At 48.8% G+C, this 19,909-nt stretch overlaps 1 protein-coding gene across 1 annotated transcript in view; it reads right to left on the reverse strand.

Moving 5' to 3' along the window:
- The window catches only part of TENM4 (teneurin transmembrane protein 4), a 2,953,681-nt gene that overhangs the window by 488,801 nt on the left and 2,444,971 nt on the right, over positions 1 to 19,909 (reverse strand). The window lies entirely within an intron of this gene.

The following is a 19,909-nucleotide window of genomic DNA, read 5'->3' on the forward strand; positions in this document are numbered from 1 at the left end:
GCCTCTGGGAGCAAGCTTGTAAACAACCGACTCTCCAGAAATGCGAGGGGCTCTCCCGGCGGACGTGCCCTTCCCTGCAGGAATGCAAGCCCAGGGCTGGACAGGGCCCTCTGCAGGGCGGCTGCTTGAAGTGCCCTTGCAGGCCAAGAATCTATGATTCTACCCGTCTCTAATCTCTGTCAATTTCAGCCCAGCTCTACAACTTTTCACAAACACACCCTGGGGGCTTTGCCCCCAGACAGTAATCCTCCTCTGCCTGTTTTCTTGCCCCGGGAAAGAGACATCAAATCCAGACATATCCTGCCCCAGAAGCTGACAGTGCTTGTAAAGAGCATGTCATTCAAGGGTGTAAAGTGGTCCCCTCAAGCTGGCCCCCCAGCCTTCTCTGCCGTCACAGCAGAAGGGACACCAGCGGCCCTGCTGCTGCACCAACCAAGGGCACAGCAAGGCTGGTGGGCAACTTCCCAGGCAGGCACCTCTAAGACAGGGACTGAGATCCAGCTCAGGACCCGCAGGGTGTCCAGAAGCATCCAGTCGCTCCTCTTTCCCTCTCTCCTTGGGTGCAGTTCATTGGCGCCTTCTATAAATAGCAGTGGTTATTTAGGGAAATACACTGTACTCCATCTCTAGAGATGCCAACGCAGGCCTCTTTCAAAAATAGAACCCCAATCAGGTACGCTTCCTAACTCCTTTTCTCTCCCCACCAGCCCCAGAAAGAATCCTTCAGAAGGATTCAGAGACGGCATAGCAGCTCCAGATGCTGGGGGGAGTCAGAGCTGGGGGTCTCATCCAGGTTGTCTCCTTCCAAATCCCTTGCTCTATCTGTTTCCACTTAAAAAAATCCATTTCCCCTTGATTTAAAAGTATTATATTTATTCTAGGTATTATGGAAAACACTGAAAGGTAATCTCATCATCTAGAAATAATCGCTAATCTTATTGTGTTCTGTCTCTCTCTTCCCTTCTCTAAACACACACACACACACACACACACACACATGCACGCGCAAGCACACACTCACACACACATACATTTATTTATAGAATTGGGATAGTGCATTTTATGTCTTTTTTTCCACTGACTATCACATCAAAGGTATTTTCCTTTGTCACTAAGTATTCTTCTCCAACGCGATTTTTTAATTTGAGTATAATATAGAGGTTAAAGTACATATGTTTTGCTTCAGAAAGATCTGCGTTCAAGTCCTGACTCTGTGGCTTGCAGGTTTTGTGGCCATGGGCAGCTACTTAAATTCTGTAAGCCTCAGTTTTCACATTTATGAAATGGGGTCAATAATAGCATTCATTTCGGGTAAAGTATAGTACTTTCCTTAAAACTGCTCAGTAGATGCTTGTAATGATAATACCACCACCAACAAGCTCTACTGAACTATCATTGAGTTAATGATTCTCCTGTTGATAGCTATTTAGCTTGTTTCTAAAGCCCACGTTCTCCCACCACTCCTCCCCTCTCTGGGAAGTTCTGGAATCCATGGGGTGGGGGTGGGGGGCTATGATGGTGGCATCCTGGCCGGAAACTTTGCAGATGAGTAAGAGATTAGCTGGTGGATTGGGGTGGGGAGGGGCAAGCTGGCAAAGGCTTACACACATGATCTCCCCAGGAGCCCTGCCTCTCCCCAAAGCTCTGGAATGATGTGACGGTGCCGGCTCCCTCTGCAGACTCCCTCCCCTATGTGAATTAGGGCCCCGTGCCTCCAGCCTAAAGTGGTGGCTGGACAGTGCGCTTCCTCCTCTGATTCTCAGCCGGATTCCATCCTGATCACCTTTCATCTCTAGATCCAATTCCCTAGGAAGCTGAAGTATCTTTTTCCTCTGCTTAGATCCTTTCATGGCACCTAGAAGCATTACAAGCTGGGCCCTGATGAAGAAAACAACCTCAGAGAGGTTAGGTGACTTCTCTGTGGCCACACAGCTAATCATTCATCAAGCTTTGTTTAGAAGTTTGTTATGGGCTGAACTGTGTCCTCCCCAAACCCATACGCGGACGCTTTGATCCCCAGCACCTCAGAATGTGACTGTGTTTGGAGACAGGGCCTTTAAAGTGGTGATTAAGGTAAAATGAGGTCATGTGGGTGGACCTTAATCCAGTATGACTGGAATAAGAAGAAGAGATTAGGACAATACACACACAGGGACAATCAAATGAGGACACAGTGAGAAGGCAGCCATCTGTTAAGGCAAGGAGAGAGGCCTCAGGAGAAAGCAAACCTGCTGGAACTTTGATCTTGGACTTCTAGTCTCCACAATTGTGAAAAAATAAATTTCTGTTGTTTAAAACACCCTGTCTGTGGTATTTTGTTATAGCAGCCCTAGCAAATTAATACAAAGCTTAAAAACAAAACTCTTAACAATGTATAAGTTTCCAAAGTCATTTCATATTTTTTGATTGTTTTGATTTTTACAGTGATCTTGGGAGGTAGAAAGACTATTTTAATCCCTGTATAATTGGAGGGGATCGACGAAGTTTTGCGTGTAAAGTGCTTGGTCCAGTGCCTGGCAAGACAGGGTAACTGTGATTATTCTCACCTTCAAGTATTTGTACTTGCCTTGGATTCTAAGACTTATCAAAAGTAGGTGGAAGCCACAGAGGAGACAGGTTACAAACGCCATCTAAGGAGGGTCTGCCCAAGGGTTGGAAGGGCCGCCTCAGGAGGGAGAGCTCCCATCACAGGACACAGGGGAGCAGAAGTAGGATGGCCGCTGGGCAACATGCCGCAGCGCAGGGGTCCTCACTGTGATGCTAGAACAGCAGCAGCATCACCCAGGAGCCTGCTGGAAATGCAAATTCTGGTGCTTTACCCTAGATCTACTAGCATCAGGAACTGGGGCTGAGGCTCTGCAGTCTGTTTTTTTGCCAGCCCTCCAGGTGATCCTGGTGCACAGCGAAATTTGAGAACCAATGGGCTAGAGGAGACTTACGAATGGACAGGCAGACTGGAAAGGACGGGATGACCCTTAACAGCCCTTCAGAGCCAGAGACACTGAGATACAGGAGGACACTGACCTCCCTCCTTCCTCTCCCCTTGTCTTTCAGACGCCACGGCCACACAATTTCAGCTGAAACAGCTGGGACTGACTTGTGTTCTGCAGTATCAACTGACTCCCCATCCGTGAAGTTGGGAGAAAGCGGCCAGACTCCCACTGCAGTCCCCCTAGGACATGCCATAGGTGCCACATCAGTGCCAGAAATGGCCTTGGAGATTTCGCAGCTTTGCAAATCTAGCCCAGAGGGGGCAAGAATCATCCAAGGTCACACATCAGAGGATGCAGGCCAGGCCTTCTAGGCTTACTCCTCATCACTGTGTGGCCATGCTTGGTGTCTTTGAGGGACGTGGGCATCCAGCAAAACCACTGAGGGAAACTTCTATTTTCATCCCACCTCTCTCTTGCTCAGCTGGCATGTGGAGGCCTTTCAATTCCGGGCTGATCATTCTTGACAGAATGTTTCAAAGTCAAGGCAGGGCAGGAGAGGACAAGGCTGTTGCTCCAAGCACAAGCACAGCCTCTGAATTTTGGGCCTGACAATGTAGTTTCTGTTCACACTGGAGGATTATCCTGCCTTGGAAATACTTCTACCCGGGGCATTACAAGTGACTCATACTCTGGTCACCTTAACACTCAGAGTCACCCAGGAGAGACACTTGTCAGACCAGGTTTAATCAGTCCTGGTAGGAAGGATGCTCGAAGGATGGGCACTATTATGTCCCACATAGCTTTCTGAGTTTATGGAAAAAAGGCCATACTGCAGAGGGTCTGTAGGAAGAAGGTTACCTTCTAACTGGTGCAGCAGAGCCCATGACTAGGGCTGAAGGACATGAGTAACTCCAGAAGTAAGACATCAGACAACACAGAGAATGCTATCTTGGCTGGAAGATAGCTGGGAAGTTTGGGCTTGACCACTTGCTATTCTATAATCTTGTGCATGGGGCCCCACATTTGTATTTCTAATAGCAATATTGGTGCTGGTGGTCCAGGGACCACAGTTTGAGAACCACCGGCAATAGTAACCTGTCTGGCCTTCTTCATGGGGTTCTAGTGTTGCCTCCTCTGGAAGACCTGTATGCCAGTATAGTTCTGCCATCTGCATGGTGTGTAGGAGCCTTGAACCATCACTAACCATCTCTGAGCTTCAGGTTTCCTACCTGTAAAATGGGAATAACAACTACTCTCTGTAGTTCAGAGTGGTGAGGGTCAAAGAGAGAAACAAATAAGGCAAAAGAGTTCTAGAAACTGTAACAACTATAAGGGGAAGCAAACATTTTTGGGGGTGCTGACCATGAGTCAGAAATTCTGTTATATGTAAGGATACTGACATGAATAAGCCAGAATTCCTGTCCTTAGAGAACCCAGGGGTGGATGGGGAAGACAGATAAATGATCCCCTGATATAGTTGATGCAGTAGCAGAGATCACAGTAAGCTGTAGAAGCATGGAGAAGAGATGGGTGAGTGGCTTAAGTTGGATTTTATTCTCAGGGCAAAAGTAAGCCTTTGTAGGGGTTTAAGGTGGAAAGTGACCTGCTCTTATTTGTTTTATGGGAAGATCATTGTGGGCTGGAGCATGGATCATCCACTGGGAGGGGCAAGGCTAGAGGCAGAGAGACAGGGAGACAGTAAGGAGGCTGCTGCAGTGATGCAGGAGTGAGATGATGGACAGAAATGGATGCATTTGAGAGATTAGATGTGCAGGACAACAAAGGCGGCAGAATCAAGAGAGTACCCAGGTTTCTGCTTCACTGACTAAGGTGGGGAGGAATGGGCAAGTGAGCTAGGATGGAGATGATACGCCTGTGCCTCCTGGACGTGTCAGGGCCATGAACAGACCCTGTCCCATGAGCCACTGCCACTTTGACTGCCAGGTCTCCCTCACTGTGAAGAACTTTCCCCCTGTCCTCCCTCCCCATGCCCTGGCACGACTGAGCTCTGCTGTTCTCTGCTGCTCTAACACAGAGCTGTGTCCTTCCCATCCGTGGAGTCATCACCAAACTGGCCACCAGCAGCAATCACGAAGCAATCATCTTTTTTGTTTTTCTGATACAATGCCTGGGTGTGCAGATAATGTTTGTGATTGTTGCAAAAATGATGGACTGAAAACTGGGGCTCCTGACAAAGAAAAGGAGAAAAAAAACTATTTAAATAAACTCAAGTGGTTCAGACCCAATGTGAGGCTTCTTAAACTGGGGCCTGCTGAGGCTCTCTGCCCTTCTACCCTGACAGGGGTGGGGAATTGCCTTGTGCGACCCTGCCACGGTGGGAGAGCACACAGTGGTGGCCCCTGGAAGCTCTGGGAATCGCCATTACGGTGGAACTGCTCTGGCATCCGCTCTGAGCTCTGGCCATTAATGATGGGCAGCTCTATGGGCTTTTCACTCACAGCTTAGCCCGCAGCCAATGGAGAAGAGGTACTCACGGAGGTTCTAGGTGACTTAAGAGGAACCCAGTCAGAAAGACAGCAGACTAGAGGAGCCCCATAATGATAAGTTATCTCTATTACTTTGTTCCAAGGACAGCTGGCTGCACCCCTGACTGTGCTAAGGGTTTTATAAGCCTATTGTTTTATTTAATCCATTCTCACAACCGTCCTGAAAAGTGGGTAATAATAATCCCATTTTACAGAGGAAGACAATGGAGGGAAATGTTAATGATGGTCTCACAGCTAGTAAACAGCAAAACTGGGATTCTAGACCCAGGTTGCTTGACTCAAAAGCCCATGATTGAGATGTAATCAAAAAATAAATAATAATAATAAGTGTGGAGAAATTGGGACTCTCATACATTGCTGGTGGGAACACAAAACGCTACAGACACTTGAAAGCAGTCTGGCAGCTCCTCAAATGCTTAAACATAGATTTACCATGTGATCCAATAATTCCTCACCTAGGTATATGCCTAAGAGAAATGAAAACATATATCCACAAAGAACTTTGTAAATGAATGTTTAGAGCAGCATTATTTATAAAAGTAAAAAAGTGAAAGCAACCTAAATGTCTATCAACTGATGAATTGATATATCCACACAATGGAATTCATTTAGCAATAGAAAGAAATGAAGTACTATACATTCTACGACCTTGAAACCATTATCCTAAGTGCAAGAAGCCTATTACTAAAGGGCACATACTGTATGATTACACTGACATGAAATGTTTAGAATAGGAAAATTCAAAGAGACAGAAAGGAGATTACTGGCTGCCTAGGGCTGGGATGTTAGGGAGAAATCCGGAGCAACCGTAATAGAGATGGGTATTTTGGAGGAGGGGGTGATAAAAATGTTCTAAAACTGATTGTGGTGACGGTTGCACAACTCTGTGAATATACTAAAAATTACTGAATCATATACTTTAAATGACAAATTATATCTCAACCAAGATATTCTTTTTTAAAGCCCATGAGTAAATATTTTAAAAGTATGAAAAAGGAAGTCATGATCCTTCCAAGTAAGAGCATCTAGAATTATTATAATTTTTTTCATTCATTCAACAAATCTTGATCCCCTATTGTGAGTTTGGCAAATTAACTGGGAACTTGTGACTAGGAGCTCCTAGTCCGGGTGGAAGAGATAGGACGTGGGCATCATGATTCATGGGAGAAGAAGTCAAGGAAATTTAAACAGGAGGATACTATTTCACACCCGGTGGGTTGGCAAAATGTTTAAAAGTTTGACATTACCACATTGGCAAAGATGCGGAGCCCCAGATATTCTGATACACTGTCTGAGGGAGAATAAATAGGTATAATTTGGAAAGATGCTGGGCAGTGTTTAGCATAACTAAAGATACAATGTCCTACCACCTAGCCATTCAAGTAGAACTAAGGACGCACATGCCCTATGACCTGGACATTCCAAGTGCCCCTAGGGTATCACTTGGATAAACTCTTGCACAAGGCACAAGGGAACATGAACAAGGTCCATGGCGGCGCAGTTTACACCAGAAGACTGGAGATAACCAAGTCCATCAATAAGAGAAAGAGTAAATAAACTGTTACACTCACACAGTGAATTATACACAGTAGGTAAATGCCAACAAAATACAATGTATACAAAGTTTAAAAACATACCAAACAACACTACGTCACTTATGCACAGGTGCATATGCAGCAATAGTCTAAAAACGGGTGTAGGAATGATCAGTACCAAATTCTGCATACTGGTTGCTTCTTAGGAAGGAGAGGAATAAGACTGGGCAGCAGTTGTAAGAAGAGTGCACAGATCCCTTATGTATTTTGCCCAGTTTCGACAATGGTAACATTTTGCAAAGGCAAAATATACTATCACAACCAGCAGACTGATATTCATATAATCCACCAATATTATTCAGGTTTCTACAGTGTCACTTGTATTCCTGTACGCGTGTGTCAAATTCTACCCACTTTTATCCTGTCTAGGTTTGTGTATCGATCATCACAGTCAAGATACTGCAAGGATCTCTGTGTTGCCCTTCTATAACCCACCCACTCCACTCTGAACCCCTAGCCCTGTCCCTAAACCCTGTCAGCCACCAACCTGACCTCCACTTTTAAACTTCTGTCATTTCGAAATATTCTATCAGTGGAATCTACCAGTACACAATGATTTGGAATTGGCTTTAATTTTTTGCACAGCACAATTCCCTAGGGACCCATCCAAGTTGTTGCCGGTATCAACGGTTCACTTCTTTCCACAACTTGTTACACCATTCACTTTGTGAAGGACATCTGGACTCATTCCAGTGTTTGCCTATTAGAATACCTACAATGCTTTAGTCCTGCAATTGGGTGGCAGGTATTTGGATTTTTACTATAGTATTTACTCTACTTTTTTTTTTTTTGCAGTACGTGGGCCTCTCACTGTTGTGGCCTCTCCCGCTGCGGAGCACAGGCTCCGGATGCGCAGGCTCAGCGGCCATGGCTCACGGGCCCAGCCACTCCGCGGCATGTGGGATCTTCCCGGACCGGGGAACGAACCCGTATCCCCTGCATCGGCAGGCGGACTCTCAACCACTGCGCCATCAGGGAAGCCCTACTCTACTTTTTGATGTGAAGGGGGTTCATACTTGGAAGAAATGAAGGAAGGAAGGAAGGAAGGAAGGAAGGAAGGAAGGAAGGAAGGAAGGAAGGAAGGAAGGAGGGAGGGAGGGAGGGAAGGAGGGAGGGAGGGAAGGAGGGAGGGAGGGAGGGAAGGAGGGAGGGAGGGAGAGAGGGAGGGAGGAAGGGGAGAATGAATGAGAGATGGAAGGAGGGAGGGAAGGAAGGAAGGAAGGAGGGAGGGAGGGAGGGAGGGAGGGAGGGAGAGAGGGAGGGAGGAAGGGGAGAATGAATGAGGGATGGAAGGAGGGAGGGAAGGAAGGAAGGAAGGAAGGAAGGAAGGAGGGAGGGAGGGAGGGAGGGAGGGAAGAGGGAGGGAGGGAGAAAGGGAGGGAGGAAGGGGGAAGGAAGGAAGGAAGGAAGGAAGGAAGGAAGGAAGGAAGGAGGGAGGGAGGGAAGGAGGGAGGGAGGGAGGGAGAGAGGGAGGGAGGGAGGGAGGGGGGAAGGAATGAGGGAGGGAAGGAGGGAGGGAGGGGGGAAGGAAGGAAGGAAGGGAGGGGGGAGGGAGAGAGGGAGGAAGGAAGGAAAGGAGGGAGGGAGAGAGGGAGGGAGGAAGGGGTGAAGGAAGGAAGGAAAGAAGGAAGGAGGGAGGGAAGGAGGGAAGGAGGGAGGGAGGGGGGAAGGAAGGAAGGAAGGGAGGGGGGAGGGAGAAAGAGAGGGAGGAGGGAGGGAAGGAGGGAGGGAGGTAAGGAAGGAAGGCAGGAAGGGAGGGAGGGAGGGAGGGGGAGAGAGGGAGGGAGGGAGGGAGGAAGGAAGGAAGGAAGGAAGGAAGGAAGGGAGGGAGGGAGGGAGGAAGGGGGGAAGGAAGGAGGGAGGGAGGGAAGGAAGGAGGGAGGGAAGGAAGGAGGGAGGGAGGGAAGGAGGGAGGGAAGGAAGGAGGGAGGGAAGGGAGGGAAGGGAGGGAGGGAGGGAGGGAGGGAGGGAGGGATACTACTAATGTGGTCCACTCTTGTGCAGACAAGAGGGTGGCCCAGAGTGCAGGGCTCAGGGTGACAACTGAGACCAAGGCTCTGGCCCCCCCTCAGGTCTGGTGTTCAGGAAGTGGGACCGAGGCACCTACCTGCTTTGCAAGCGTAAGCCTCACGTGGGTGCAAGGAAGCCTGTCCAAATCCTTCAGCCTCTGGGGCAAGTGTCTGAAAGAATGCCACCTCTGGTCACAAAGCTCCTTCTCTGGCCTGGGTGTGTGGGTGGGCTGCCCCCAAACGGGAAAATCACCAAGAGAGCAGATGAAATGGGGTAGCACTCAAGGGAGGCAGAATGAAGTCTGGCATCTCCTGAGGCCCTTGAGAAAACTCCAGAATTGCAGCAAAGTGGCTGTCTGAACACTGCTGGAGTAGACAAAGCCAGTTGGAAGGAAACAGAAAACACTGGGAACTTCCTTTTAACCTCAGGTTAAAGCTGTTTGGGGATTTTCTTTCCAGTGGGTGGATAATGAGACCCTGATCCTATCTGTTACTGCCAGGTGCAGGGGGACAGGGGTGGCCCTGGCTTCCTGTGTGCCACCTACGTCTCTGCCCAGGTAGCTTTACCCTGCCCTGCCTAAATCCCTGCAAACATCAATTATGACCTTCTTAGTCCTGGGCAGCGCGTGGGGCAGTGACAGATTCGTGTTATGAACATCCCATGGGGGCTGCCTAGTGCCCTCAGGAGGCCCCCAGACACCCAGAAATGCTCTGTGTGGCCCAGGGAACTAGAACCAACATGCTGAGAAGCCCGGGGGCTTTGTGATGACCCATCCTTGGAGGGAGGCAGGAACAAGGCACCGGCCTATGTCAGGGCGGGTTGCCACAGAGCTCACCTTCTAGGCAGGCTCGGGAAGATGAGGAAGATTCTGACAGGCTCAAAGCATCCCAAGGGCTCCCCACTCCAAAGGAAGGGCATGTGCAAAGGCCCTGGGGCAAGGAAGTACTATAATTACAGCTGCTACCACTACTGCTAATAATAATAATATCACAATTCACACTGATTGAAAACGCTATGGGCCAGGCGCTGTGCCCACAGCATTATGTGAAACATCTCACTTGATCCTAACAACCACCACCATGACAAAACGTTATGGGCCAGGCGCTGTGCCCACAGAGATGTGAAACATCTCACTTGATCCTAACAACCACCACCATGACAAATTACTGTCGTGTCAATTCTACACGCAAACTTACAGAGGCACACGGTGGTTAAGAAACTTGCTCCTGGTGACACACCTTGGAAGGAGGAACAGGATTTGAACCCAGAGCCTGAACTGTTTGCTGTTGATGACAAACTCTTCTGAGAAAAGGGATGCTACGGAGCCTGCTATGACACTATGAGAAGTTTGGGGCTCCTCTGGAGGTGAGGGGAAGCCACAGAAAATCACTAAGGAGACGAGTCACAAGCAGACTTCTGTTTCGAGGACGCTATCCTGGAGGCCGCCCTGAGCTCCCTCCTCAACATCCCTGAAGGCCCAGCTCCTTGGTTTTATTGCTTTTCTTTGGAGCCTCTTCCCTGCCTTGCATGTTAATATTTCAGTGAGATAATATTACTCTTGTTTTGGAGAATAAGGCAACACCTCTTTCCATAACTGCAGGCACCCGGTGAGGTTGTTAAACCAGCACAAGAAGCATCCTCTCTCCAGAGTGTTCCAGACCCACTGAGCTCCACATCACCCACTTCTGCTCCATCTATCTTCCCACTCTAAGCCGCCACTGGGCATGGCTGGATCCGAGTCCATCCCATAGCCTCCAAGACAAGACACAAGCGCGGTGAAGCCGCTTGGACAGCATTTCTCCAAACCTGGATGATGTCCTCCTTGAGGGTCCCCATACTTTACCAGCTGTCTGGGCCCAGTGGCTGTCCAGGGCCTCTCTCCCATCTCCTGAGACATCCCCACACAAAGGAGGGGAAGGACGTGGCCTTTGTAGCCAGCGGGTTCCGGGTTCAAGCCCTGGTGCTGCCACTTACCACCTGTGTGGGCAGGAGAATGCTCCCCGCTCTGGGCGTCTAGGTAGGGAGGAGGTTGGGTGAGAAGATGTCAAAGGTCATCCAGCCCTGGAACTCCTCCCGGAGAACCCACAGTGCCCAGGGCTGAGCATGCCCTCGCCTGCCGGCTGAGACGGCAACAGCAAACCCTCCAACCCTTCACGGTCGTTGTGAAGATGAACCAGAGAACAGACAGGAAAATACAGGCCAACAGCAACGTGCTTTACAGAGCGAGAGGTGATTTCATTATTTCATAACCTAGTTTATCTCCAGTGCCTCCCGACTCCCTGTCTTTCTTGTGTGTGTGTGTGTGTGTGTGTGTGTGTGTGTGTGTGTGTGTGTGTGTGTGTGTGTGTGTGTGTGTGTGTGTTTCCTTTGGTGGCAGGGAGAAGAATGAGGAAGGGGTGTCCGCTGGGGCTGAAAGAGCTGGGGGAGCTGCAGCGAATTCCTCCAGACCGTGCTTGGATTTGTGGGGCCTGTGCTCTGGCACGTGCCGAGCAGAGGCAATGAACCCACTCCGACACCGTTCATCACTGCAGGAGACAGGCCTTGTGGGGACAGGCCCACTGCTGCAAGGCGTGGCTCTCTCCCTTCCCTGTGCCACAGCCACTGGGATTCAGAATTGCACCAGCCTCTGGCCTCGCCCTCAGGAAGATGCAGAGCCAGCAGAGTGCACGTGACCTCAGGGTTGGAAGACAAGCGGGGTGAGCTGCTTCTTGCCCTGGCTCTGCAACCTAGTCAGCTGGGGTAACGTCCTAACTTCTCTCAGCCTCAGTTTCCTCATCTGTAAAAGGGGGATGGGAATGATGATGGTGAAAATAATAGTTGAGTTACTGTGAGGGTTGAGATAAAACAGTAAAACAACACAGTATGTAGTAATGATATTAGTTATAATTATCAGGGGAAGGGGAGAAAGTTCATGACTTGTTCAACATATACGTACTGAGGGCCTGTTCTGTGCCGAGCACTATTCCGGTAACGCTAATCTCTGCAGGCCCTCACTGGGGCACTGGTGAGGATGCCCACAGAGCGAAGCATGGAGTCTCGCGGTAACAAAGAAAGGCCACCCAAGCCTCCTCTTCCTGCGACCCTTCCTCCCTCCTTCCACAGATTGCTCCCTCCTACTCACACCCCACCTGGCTGGCGCTGGGTCAACAGTGTCTTCCCTAAATGGTGGTACAGAGGCCAGGAGCTCGCGTTGAGCCTCCCAAATTAACTAGCAACCCCTGGGAAAATCCCAGACTCTCTCCCTTAAAAGACAGTCACTCAAAAGCTTTAACTCCACCCGCATGTGTCAGCTTCCCTGACACTAATTGCTCCAAACAGGCTGAATATTAATTGTGCCTCTGAAGGGAGAACCAGGAAGTGTTGTCTTTGATAACTCACATGGATCACCCGATCCCTCTCTTGGATAATCCCAAGAGCTCCTGGGACATGGCACACTCAGGTGGCCCCAGAGGGGAATTCTCCTATACAGGCTGTTCATGGTCTGCAATTAAAACAACTTCTGCAACAAGTCTCTTCAGCTCTGGGCCCTCTCTTGAACACATATATGTTAGGCTGGGTGGGGCAGGGAACTCACGCCTAATAACATTCATTGAGTACCTACTAAGTGCCAGGAGATTTACATGTATGATTTCATTGAATCCTTAGAACAACCTTGTGAGGGTAGGTGTTCTTATCCCATGTAGCAGATAAGGAAACTGAGGCACAGAGAGAGGTATTCATTTGTCCAAGATTATACCAGTTGTGAGAGAAGTGGCTTTGAACAGGTATATCTGGCTCCAACGCGTCTGCTCATCCAGTTACACCAGCGGTTCTGTCTTTTTGTCACTATAATCCTTCCCACCACCACCCCGCACTCCCAAAACCCTACTGCTAAGAAGACTTTATAGAATTTTTTTCCCCAAAACTCCCCTACTTCCCACGAAATGTTAATACCGCACGTATGCTATATATTTGTTATGTACTGGGCTCTTTGGAGGACCACAAGCCATTGTAATAACTGAGATTTCTTTTCGCCCCTAACCCCCAAGGACCCATCTCGCCCTTTGGGGATGACAGTGCCCCTGTTGAGGATGTGTACATTATAGCGGGGTCAAAGTGTTGGCCCCGGAGTGGACGACAGCAATGTCTACCCCATAAACCCAAACCAGGAAGGGAAAATAAGATGTACCATCTCTTCTCAAGTGCAGTGTCCATGTTTTCTTTGGAGGGACTGGCAAGTCCTGGTCTTTTTGTTTCTAGATGTGCGATCTGTTCTACATTCATTTGTCACTTCCTACGAGAAGCCTGCCTAGACCTCCTTACCTGAGGCTGGGTTGGCTCCCTTCTACCTCCAGTTTCATTCTGCCAAAGCAATGATCAGACAACGGTCAACTGTCCATGTAAATGTCCTTGTACACATGAGGAAGGACTATGGCTTATCCATCTCTGCATCTCAAGGCCTAACATGGGTACCGTATGTAGCAGGTCCTCAGTAAATGTTTGTGGAGTGAATGAACCAACGGGCAAGTGCTCACGCTGCCTCTGCTGCACATGGCTAAAGCTTTAGCAAGGATCACGCTGGGGACGGCTGGATCATAGCAGTAACATGCAGGCCTGCTCCAAGGTTACCACAAAATCAGAGTTTTCATTTGACAACATCTATAGGTAAGGTTCTTGGTCAAGGCCCCTGTGGGGTTGAGGTGAGCACAGGGTGAGATCTCAGAAGAGTGATGATGATGATGACACTGAGAGATGGACTTGGCCTGTTGCCTGGAAACTTCCCCTTGGCTCTCTTGGCGTATTTCACGGACTCCGGAGCGAAAATACAATAAACTGCCAACCCATAATAACCAGGGAAATCCTAGCTGATGAAGCTCCTTGTTCACACCAAAGAAAGACAGTGGTGACCGCTTTCAAATTCTGTTTCCAGCAATATGCCTGCTTATACACTCTAAGGAATTCCCCTAATGCAGGACATGGAAAATACCAGATTAAACAAACAATTTAAAATATATATAGAGAGAGGGGCTTCCCTGGTGGTCCAGTGGGTAAGACTCCACGCTCCCAATGCAGAGGGCGTGGGTTCGATCACTGGGGGGGGAACTAGATCCCACATGCCGCAACTAAGAGTCCGCATGCCGCAACTAAGTAGTCCACATGCCACAACTAAAAGATCCCGCGTGCTGCAGCTAAGACTCGGTGCAGCCAAAAATAAATAAGTAAATAATAAATAAACAAATAAATATGAAAAAAGTATAGAGAGCTGACCTGTCAAGAAAGAGAAGGAAATACTCAGAGGTCAGATGACCACGAGATATCACAAATCCCTAGAGGTTCCCAAGCACTGAGCGGGGGACAGTCCTGGGGGGTATCTGCCCGTCCCTAGTGGTCTGGGGATTTTAGTTTTAAAGGTCCAAGGAAAGTAGCAAAGTCAAAGTCCTTCCAAAGGTAGAAGTCAGACTGAGACCTCACTTAGGTTAGGATTTCAAAGGGAGACATTTATACCTTAATGAACAGGCGAATCAGAAAAAAACTAAATTCCACCCCACAAAAGGAGACAGTGAGGCAACTTGGCCCTGGGGCTGGGTGAAGGGAAAGGAAAAGTTTTTAAAGTCTCCTCTGAAAATTCCCAATCACAAAGTGGTCCTCACGTGGGTCTGGTGCTTGACTACATATTACCTTGTGGCCAGAAAAGACCCCTAAGTCCAAGCTGAGCATTGAATGTAAAGCGACCCCAAGTCGATGGTTCCACCAGGCACCTGGCAGAAGAAAATGCAAATCCTTCCTTTCTGGACCGATGAATTTTCAACTCAGGCCTCCAACAAGCCCCACAAAGGTTTAACAACCAGGAACCCATGATTTGAAAATTCACAGAACATGGGAGGAAATGAGCCACCGTGAGCAAGAGACAGCAGAAATAATGAACAAAAGAATCACACCTATGAGTACTACAGGTGCTAAAACGATTAGATTTAGTACTACAGTACTAAAACGATCAGATACCGAAAATAAAAGAAATGTGTATAATATTTAAAGAAATATATAAGGGTAGTCAAAGCATAAACAAAGAACAGACTCTCAAAAAAGATAAAAACAGGTTGACAGATAACCAACTAAAACTTCTATAAATGGGACTGACATATAGGCTTCTTGAGGCTGTTCTATATACGGTGTGTGTGTAGTATCAGAATGAACCCTAGCATTGGAATCAGAAAACTAAAACGCTGTGTGTCTTGGGCCAATCACTGCCTGTCTCTGGGCATCAGTGCCCTCATCTGCAAATGAAAGCATGGAACTAGATCACCTCATAAGTCCAACTCTGTCAACTGATGTTCTGTGATACAACACTTCAGCTATTGGGTACCTGGTTTTTGAGTTACCCCTGATTATAAGCATCTTAGGAGATTTTAAATCCGTACAATAGTCCATTGAGATAGGGGCTCTTATTATAACCATTTCATGTATTAGGAAACTGAAGCAGAGATTAAGTAACTTGCTCAGAGTCCAGAGCTGGTAAGCCCGCTCGGACTCCATCAGCCTGACTGTAGAGCCTGCTCTCTTCCACTATATATCCTTCTACCATGCTTGACTCCTAACACCTGGAATTCCACCTCTAGGATCCCCTGACCTAGGAGAAGTTTCCCACGGCAAGGGGCAGCTCAGTGGCTAGCGCAGGCTGTTAACAGCAACCAGGATTCCAACTCCAGTGGGTAGCAAGAACATCGTGGAGTTAATTATCAGTAACCAAATATTATTAAGTACATCCTACGAGCAAGGCCTCTGCTCACTTCAGACAAGACGTATATATGACAGAGCAGCCAACGGTGACAGATGGCTAGGGCTTACCTCCTGATCACCCACTTTCAGAAAATGTTTCATTCTGAAAGCACTTCTCTGTGCCTTGGTTTCCTCATGGGTAATATCGGGACGGTAACAGTACCTGATATCCCTGGGTTGTTGCTGTGATTCAGTGAGCTAATACAAGTCAGGTGTGTCATGAGCACGCCGCCGACGGTGGCTCCTGCTTTGTTCTTACTAATTTCAACCCAGCGGGCAGAAGTCGGGCTTGGCCGCAGATGCCCTCGATTCCATTCCAGCCTCCCCCACTTCCCAGCTGTGTGACTTCAAGTCACGGACCCTCTCTGAGGCTCCACGGCCCCGTCTGTGAATCAGAAATAACAATGCTTACCTCACAGGTAGTTGTGAGGGTTAAATGGACTGTGAAATGCCTAGTGCAGTGGTTGACACATAATAGGTTCCCAACAAATGTCTGTTCTCACGCGTGGAGCGTTTTCTGCACGCTCGGCTTCTCCACCGGGGTTAGAATCCAAAGAGGCAAAGGATTCTGTGCTAAGAGATGCTGGCTGGCTGTTCTTTCCCACCTGGGGAGCTTTCACAAAGAAGTGGAGGCGGGGTGGAAGATATCTAAGCACATCCATTTCACAGCAGGTGAGTCAAGGCAATATGGTGACAGAGGTTTACAGCCTCGGAAGAGGGCCTTCAGGCCATGACCTTGGCTGCTTTGGCTAAACTGGCCACGGAGATGCGCAGCTGAAGATGCCAATAGCAACAGGGAGGAAGCCCTACCTTTATGAGGATCTGGTCACTGAACCCACCTAGGGGAGTGACACTGACTTTCCCATTTGGAAATAAAGCAGGTTTATAAATGGTTCTGCAATCAATCTGTACACCCAGGGCTGTGCAGCCTGAGTGATGGGGGACAGGTAAATAGGGATTACATTAAAGGGGGTGCAGAAGGGCAGGGACATCCGCAGCAGTGGCTGCATCCCTACACGAACCCCGACCCCTGCAGGCCTCGGGGAAGGGCAGAACTCCACCCTCGGCTTCTATAGCTGCCTGGTTTTCACTTCCCAAAACATTGGCAGAGGCTGTCCAAAAATGGTTCCCTCACAGGGATTCCTCTTTTGAGCAAATAGGGAACTCCTGAGTTTCAAGCTCCATCTGTATCACCTTTTAGATTTCATCTTAGGTCACCAGATCCTTCCTCCTCCCCCTAAGACCATCTATGTGTTCACTGAGCCCAGACATTGATTAAGCAGATACAGGGTACTGAAAGAGGCCGGTAGCATGGTAGGGTGGTGGGCATGCCATGTGCTTGGAGTGACGATGAAGGTGCAAACTCAGGGAGGGAAAAGGAATCTTGGAGGATAAACAGATGGTCTGGGCAGAAAGAGCCTGAAACCAGCACAAGGGTATGGGTGGCCATGGCAGCCCTGCTTGGACCACTGGACCTCACAAGTGGAAGCACGGTGCCTCACCGGGACAAGACTCAGCATCTTCTCTCCAGCTGGAGAACAGCACGGTGACCCCCAAGGGCGAGTCAAACAGACCTGGCTTCATACCCCGGTTCCACCAGGTACTAGGACATATGTGTCCCTGAGCAAGATTCTTCTCTGTGTCTCTGTCTGATTGATGGAAAACGGGAGTCTGTCTATCTCATAGAGCCCAAAACACATAGGTTTTCATAATGAGGATAAAATATGCAATGTGCCCAGCACAGATACTAACCCACAGAACGAGTTCGATCAATGTTCTTTTATCCTTGCTTCACTGCCATAATTGGCACCACCTGTGACAACACATTCTTAGCCTCAGAAGCCTTATTTGCCTTACTCAGTATTTAGACAAGAACTAGGATGTTCCAATTAGGATTATTTCTCCAACTTGACCCGAGCAAAATAATGAATCTGTCCCAAGCCCTCTGACCTCCCAGGTTCCCATCGCCAACCAGGATGGATGGTTCTAGCAGGGCCTGACCACTCAGTAGTCTCTGAGTCACTAATAACGCTAGTTAATAGCTAACATCTCAATAATGGCCAAGTCTTCTGTGAAAAGTAAACAATACAGAAACGAGATTATTGACTGTCTGCTGTGTGCAGGGGAGCTGCCATGGTAGACTCCAAAAGGGTGAAACAAAAAAGCACAACTAGTGTTCCTGTTCGACATTCCAAGAGCTAAAAAGTGTACTTGAGGGCTTCCCTGGTGGCGCAGTGGTTGGGAGTCCGCCTGCCGATGCAGGGGACACGGGTTCGTGCCCCGGTCCGGGAGGATCCCACATGCTGCGGAGCGGCTGGGCCCGTGAGCCATGGCTGCTGAGCCTGCACGTCCGGAGCCTGTGCTCCACAACGGGAGAGGTCACAGCAGTGAGAGGCCCGCGTACCGCAAAAAAAAAAAGGAATTGTAAGAACTACCTCTTGGGGTTGCGGCAGTTCGATGAGATGCATCAGTCAAGTACTTGGCACAATGCGTCAGTAAACGTGACCCTAGTTTACCTGTCCCTCTCTATGAAAGGCAAAAATCTTAACAGGTGTCCTCAGAGAACCACTATGTCTCCACTGCCGAGAACGTATCCAAGTTTGTAGTTATAAACATTCATCGGGCTGAGAGCAGAGGCTTCCTTCGTTGTTGTTTTTGTTCCCTGTTATATCCTGAGAGTCCAGCACGGTGCTGGGCCTTTTTGTCAATATTCAATATGTCTCTGCTGAATTGCTAAATAAATGACTGAATCAGAGGTTATGAATGATCTAGGCTCTGGTGCTTTTTAGCTGGGAGACCTCAGACAAGATAATTAATGTCTCCGAGTCAAAAAAAATAAATTACTGATAATCCCTTTAGAATGTGTTAATATTATTAGGTCCGAATATGAGTTATTTGGTAGGTACACCAGATTAAAACAACTAAATGAAATGTACAAAAAAAAAATTCTCTGAGTCTCAGTTATCTTACCTGTAAAATGGAAATCATAATATCTACTATGGCAGAAGCAGTTACTGCGCATCGAATATCGACATTTCCCAGAGGCCTAGAAGTCAGGCAGGACCACGGGACTAGTTTTGGCCCACCGGCTGCGCGTCACTTCTGGGCCAAAGCATTTCAGAGCCGGTGCCTAACCTTCTGACTACCTCTTCCCCTGCTGCGGAGACCAAGGTGGCCACTTGTTCCCGGGGCTACACCTAAAATACGACAGAGCTTTCATCAGGCTGGCCTCTGAGTCACTAGGTAGAGCAGAGCCCTCCACCTCCCCGGGTTAGAGCAAGAAATAAACCACTGTGTTAAGCCACTGAGATTCTGGAGTTCATTTATTACTGCAGCATTAACTGAGCCGAGACAGACTCAGACTTCTACCCTACGAGATTGCCCCGAAGATAAAAAGTGCTTGGTTCTTAGTAGGTTTTCAATACAGGGCTCACTCCCTGGGTCCTGGCTCCTTCCTCGGCTTCTGTAGCCTTCCTCACGACCCAGACTCTATGTACGATTCTCCCTCTCAAGCCAGAGAAGAAACATGGCAGACGGAACAGAGAGAACATTCTCTCTGCCGTGTTTCTTCTCTAGCTTGAAACATCCTTCTACTTCCCCGCAACCACCCGAGTGTGTTCTATTTTTGTCATTGCACAGCAGTATAAGAAAAGCCTCTGGAGAGCCATTCTGGCCAGCTGGACCTGGTGCCCGGACTGCCTGTCCTCTGGGCAGCCGCCCACTCACCTGCTCCTGCCTCATTCCCAGCTACGCCTCTGATCCCACTCCAACTCAGTTTGAAATGTAACCACCAAACTCTGGACCCCGCCTTTGGTGACCTGGGCCCCAGAATGACTCTCATGGCCACTGCGGCCTCTGTGGGCCCGGACCTGCACGGTGCTTGCCGGCTGCCAGCTCCCCCATCACATCCTCACTGGATGGCTGGCGCATGCCTGTTCTGTCCGCCCACCATACTGGCTGCTGGCTTTGGCTTCCAGCAGCCACCAGTCCTGCTACTGCATCCGTTTCCCGAGAAAGCCACCTCCACCCCGGCCTGACCTTCTCCACTCCCCTTGTGGCTTAGTGGCAAAAGCCTTCAAACAGAAAGTACGCCTCTTTTCAGATTCCA

This window comes from Stenella coeruleoalba, assembly GCF_951394435.1.
Source record: "Stenella coeruleoalba genome assembly, chromosome: 8".
In the NCBI taxonomy this organism is placed as follows: domain Eukaryota; kingdom Metazoa; phylum Chordata; class Mammalia; order Artiodactyla; family Delphinidae; genus Stenella; species Stenella coeruleoalba.